Source organism: Trichosurus vulpecula, chromosome 2 (assembly GCF_011100635.1).
Source record: "Trichosurus vulpecula isolate mTriVul1 chromosome 2, mTriVul1.pri, whole genome shotgun sequence".
Lineage (NCBI taxonomy): Eukaryota > Metazoa > Chordata > Mammalia > Diprotodontia > Phalangeridae > Trichosurus > Trichosurus vulpecula.
This window is the reverse complement of record NC_050574.1, coordinates 306,585,073-306,590,733: the sequence shown is the minus strand read 5'-3', so window position 1 is coordinate 306,590,733 and position 5,661 is coordinate 306,585,073. Positions and strand designations below refer to the sequence as shown.

The 5,661-nt window shown below is 44.1% G+C and overlaps 1 pseudogene; it reads left to right on the top strand.

Annotated features, from left to right (window-relative positions):
- Window positions 1–1,920: 1,920 nt before the first annotated feature.
- LOC118837067 lies at window positions 1,921–5,198 on the top strand (annotated as a pseudogene).
- Window positions 5,199–5,661: the final 463 nt, after the last annotated feature.

The following is a 5,661-nucleotide window of genomic DNA, read 5'->3' as shown; positions in this document are numbered from 1 at the left end:
AGGGACTTCCAGACTCTCCTGATGAAAAGACCAGAGCTCAATGGAAAATTTGATCTTCAAATACAAGATTCAAGAGAGGCATAAAAAGATAAACAAGAAAGGGGAAAAAACCCCTGCAACATGTTATTTAATAAAGACACACTGTTTGCATCCCTATGTGGGAAGATGATACTTACAACTCTTGAGAACTGTATCTTTATTACATCATATAGAAGGGAAATACATAGACAGAGGGGGTGGGTTTAAGTTGATTTTGATGTAATGATAAAAAACCTAATTAAGTGCTGAAAAAAGATTGTAATGAGAGAAGAGAAAAAGAAGAGGCAGTAAAGGGTAAATTACATCACATGAAGAGACACAAAGACATATTACAGTAGAGGGAAAGAAGAGAGGGTGATGAGTATTGTTTGAACTTTACTCTCATAGGGTTTGGCTCAAGGAGAGAATGACATACTCAGGTATAGAAATCTAACTTGCCCTGTAGACAGTTGGATGGGAAAGGAGAAATAAAAGGGAAGGAGGGATAAAAAGGAGGGAAGAAGTAGTAAAGGAAAAGGGAAAGAAAAGGGGGGATACTGATAGGAGGGCAGATTGAGGGAAGTGGTGGTCAAAAGCAAAACTCTAGTGAGGAGGGAAAGGGAGAAAGGACAAAGAAAAGCATAAACAGGTGGGGGAATAGGATGGATAGAAAGACAAATAGTAATCATAACTCTGAATAGGATGAACTCTCCCATAAAACAGAAGCAGGTAGCAGAATGGATTAAAAATCATTATCCTACAATATGGTGTTTACAAGAAACACATTTGAAACAGAGGGATACACACAGGGTATAGGTAAAAAGGCTGATGTGGAATATATTATGCTTCAGCAGAAGTAAAAAAAAGGATCAGTAACAATCCCTATCTCAGACAAAGTAAAACTAGATCTAATTAAAAGAGATAAGGAAGGAAACTATGCCCTGCTAAAAAGGCACCATAGACAATGAAACAATATCATTACTCTCTCTCTCTCTCTCTCTCTCTCTCTCTGTATATATATATATATATATATATATATATATATGCACCAAGTGGTATAGCATCCATTATACAGGAAAAAAAATTGACTGCAAAACTATACTAGTGCGGGACCTCAACCTCCCCTTCTCTAAACTGGATAAATCTAACCATAAAATAAATAAGAAAGAAGTTAAGGAGGGGAATAGAATTTTAGAAAGGTAAGATATGGTAGCCCTCTGGAGAAAACTGAATGGGTATAGAAAGGATTATACCTTTTTCTCAGCGGTATGTGGCACCTGTACAAAAATTGACCATATAGGGCAATAAAACTTCACAATCTAGTGAATAAAGGCAGAAATATTAAATATAGCCTTTTCAGATCATGATGCAATAAAAAGTATATGCAATAAAGAGCCATGGAAAGATAGACTAAAAGTTAATTGAAAACTAAATAATCTAATCCTAAAGAATGAATGGGTCACCCTTCCCTTGCCACCCCCGCTGCCACTGCCACCACCTGTTCCTCCTGCTCCTGGCCCTTCTGCAGCCAAGAAAAGAAGGTGGAAGAGGAGGAGTGGGGTGCTGGGCGCTGAGGCTCCTCAGGGCCAGTGGACTCCAGGCTCTCCTGGTCCCTGGGCCCTGGTCCGGCCCCACCCCACTCGTCAGCCAGCCTGGCTCCTCCTGGGTCCTGGCCCCGGTGGCCCTGAGGGGGCATAGCAGCCAGAGCTGCTGAGCCCTAAGCCTGGGCCAAGCTCAGGAGGTGGTTGCTGCTTGGGCCAGGGCCACAGCAGCCAGGCCCTGGGGGCAACCTGGTGGGCCTCTAGGGTGGGCCCAGGAGGGGGGTGGGGGGGTGGGGGGCAGCCCTGAGCAGGAGGAAGGCAGAATTGGCTACAACAGGGAAGAAGAGTAGACATGGCCGCTGCCTGAGTGGAGGCCATGGACCCAGCCACCGTGGCACAGCAAGAGCACTGGCTCGAGAAGGCCCTTCTGGAGAAGAAAGGGTTCATTATCAAACAAATGAAGGAGGATGGGGCCTGCTTGTTCCAGCCAGTGGCAGACCAGGTGTATGGTGACCAGGACGTACATGAGGCCATCTGGAAACATTGCATGGATTATCTGATGAAGAATGCCGACAACTTCTCCAATTACATTACTGAAGACTTCACCACCTACATCAACCGGAAAAGGAAGAGCAACTGTCACAGGAACCACATTGAGATGCAGGCCATGGCTGAGATGTACAGCCGGCCTGTCAAGGTGTACCAGTATAGCACAGAGCCCATCAACACATTTCTTTTTTTTTTTTTTTTAAATGCAATTTATTTATTTAACATATTGGTTTTCAGCATTGATTTTCACAACATTTTGAATTACAAATTTTCTCCCCATTTCTACCCTCCCCCCCCACTCCAAGATGGCTTATATTCTGGTTGCCCTGTTCCCCAGTCAGCCCTCCCCTCTATCACCCCCCTCCCCTCTCATCCCCTTTTCCCTTCCTTTCTTGTAGGGCAAGATAAATTTCTATGCCCCATTGCCTGTGTATCTTATTTTTTAGTTGCATACAGAAAGTTTTTTTGTTTTTGAACATCTGATTTTAAAACTTTGAGTTCCAAATTCTCTTCCCTCTTCCCTTCCCACCCACCCTCCCTAAGAAGTTGAGCAATTCAACCTAGGCCACACATGTATTATTATGTATAACCCTTCCACAATACTCATGTTTTGAAAGGCTAACTACATTTTGCTCCTTCCCAACCCATCCGGCTTTATTGAATTTTCTCCCTTGACCCTGTCCCCTTTCCAAAGTGTTTGTTTTGATTACCTCCACCCCCATCTGCCCTCCCCTCCATCATCCCCCTGCCTTTTATTTTTTTTTTTTTTATCTTCCTCCCTCTTCTTTCCTGTGGGGTAAGATACCCAACTGAGTATGTATGGTATTCCCCCTCAGGCCAAATCTGATGAGAGCAAGGTTCACTCCTTCCCCCCTCACCTGCCCTCTCCCCTCCTCCCATAGAACTGCTTCCTCTTGCCACCTTTATGCGAGATAATCCACCCCATTCTATCTCTCCCTATCTCCCTCTCTCAGTATGTTACTCTCTCATCCCTTAATTTCATTTTATTTCTTTTAGATATCTTCCCTTTATCTTCAACTCACCCTGTGTCTGCTCTCTCTCTTTTACATTTATATATATATATATATACATATAAACACATATATATATATACACATACATACACATACATACATATACACATAGATACATACATACATACACATTCACTTATATATATACATAAACATATATATACATATATATATACATAGATATACATATATGTATATATATATATGCATATTCCCTTCAACTACCCTAATACTGAGGTCTCATGAATCATACTCATCATCTTTCCATGTAGGAATGTAAACAAAACAGTTCAACTTTAGTAAGTCCCTTGCAATTTCCATTTCTTGATTACCTTTTCATGCTTCTCTTGATTCTTGTGTTTGAAAGTCAAATTTTCTATTCAGTTCTGGTCTTTTCACTGAGAAAGCTTGAAAGTCCTCTATTTTATTGAAACTCCATATTTTGCCTTGGAACATGATACTCAGTTTTGCTGGGTAGGTGATTCTAGGTTTTAATCCTAGCTCCATTGACCTCCGGAATATCGCATTCCAAGCCCTTCGATCTCTTAATGTAGAAGCTGCCAGATCCTGGGTTATTCTGATTGGGTTTCCACAATACTCAAATTGTTTCTTTCTGGCTGCTTGCAGTATTTTCTCCTTGATCTGGGAGCTCTGGAACTTGGCAACAATATTCCTAGGAGATTTCTTTTTGGGATCTATTTGAGGAGGCGATCGATGGATTCTTTCAATTTCCATTTTGCCCTGTGGCTCTAGAATATCAGGGCAGTTCTCCTTGATAATTTCCTGAAAGATGGCATCTAGGCTCTTTTTTTGATCATGGCTTTCAGGTAGTCCAATAATTTTTAAATTATCTCTCCTGGATCTATTTTCCAGGTCAGTGGTTTTTCCAAGGAGATATTTCACATTGTCTTCCATTTTTTCATTCCTCTGGTTCTGTTTTATAATATCCTGATTTCTCATAAAGTCACTAGCTTCCACTTGCTCCAATCTAACTTTTAAAGTAGTATTTTCTTCAGTGGTCTTTTGGAGCTCCCATCAACACATTTCATGGCATTCAGCGGAATAAGAACAAACCCATCCGGGTCAGCTACCATCACAACGTCCACTATAACTCAGTGGTGAACCCCAAAAATGCCACCATTGGTGTGGGGCTGGGGCTCCCCTCCTTCAAGCCAGGGTTTGCTGACCAGTCCCTAACAAAGAATGCCATTAAAACATCAGAGGAGTCCTGGATTGAGCAGCAGATGCTGGATGATAAGAAGGGCGCCACGGACTGGGAAGCCTCCAATGAGGCCATTGAGGAACAGGTAGCCAGAGAGGCTTACTTGCAATGGCTTCAGGACTAGGAGAAGAAAGCTCAGCAGGTCAGGGGCTAAGCGCAGCCCCAAAAGCCAGTGCCACTTGTAGCTCTGCAACAGCAGCAGCTTCTAGTGGTCTGGAGGAGTGAAGTGGCAGGTCCCCCAGGCAGCGGAGCACCGCCCCCTCCCCTGAGCAGCAGGACCTTCACCCAGAGCTGGGCCCCAAGCCACCCTCACCAGGCCATGCCCTCACTCTCGCCAAGCCCCCCTCACCCTGCGCACCAGGTCCAGGCAGCTAGTCGGTGATGGGAGGAGACTGAGCCACCTCCCGCCTCATGTCCCAGTACCCTGCTCTAGAATGCTGGGCCCTGATCCAGCAGATGTCACCTAGCACTTTTCGTGTAAACGACTGAGATGATGATGAAATCCTGGCTTCCGACCTTGCTGTCTCCCAACAAGAATATTTGGACACTATGAAGAAAAACACAGTATGCAGAGACCTCCCTCCCCGCCCCCGCGTCCACCAGACAAGAATTGATGACCAGGACTGGAGGCCCCTGCCCAACCTCTCCCCTTTCTTCTGCCTTCCACTGCCCTTCCCTCCCCTGGCTGCGTCCTGGCCTTGGGGATTCCTGCATTCTGGTTCACCCTTAGCCATCTCTTGGATCACATGCCTCCCTCCACCCTACATCCACCCCCCCCACCCCCAGCTCCCTCAAATTATGCCCACCTTCATCCTTGAGCGACTCTGCACCTAAACTCCAACATGGATTCAGTGGCAGAATGAATGTGGGCAGGCCTTGAGAAACACCAGAGAACCACAGTGGCCCATTGGCCCACCATTGTCCCCACAGCCTTTCAGATATGCCTGTCAAAGGAAGGAAATTGTGCCCACCATCTCTGTTGCCTCCTCTTGAGGGGGTGAGTGGTGGGGTGGGGGAATCCATAGAACACCCTCCAAGCCTGGAGGATGTCTGTTTGGGTATCTTTACCACTTCTTCCTTTATTAAAATGTAATTTTATCTTCTAAAAAAAAAAAGAATGAATGGGTCAAACAATAAATCATAGAAACAATCAATAACTTCATCCAATAGAATGAAAATAATGAGATAATATACGAAAACTTATAGGATGCAGCAAAAGCAGTTCTTAGGAGAAGTTTTATGTCTCTAAATGCTTACATTTATAAAATAGAGAGAAAGAAGACATCAATGAATTGTG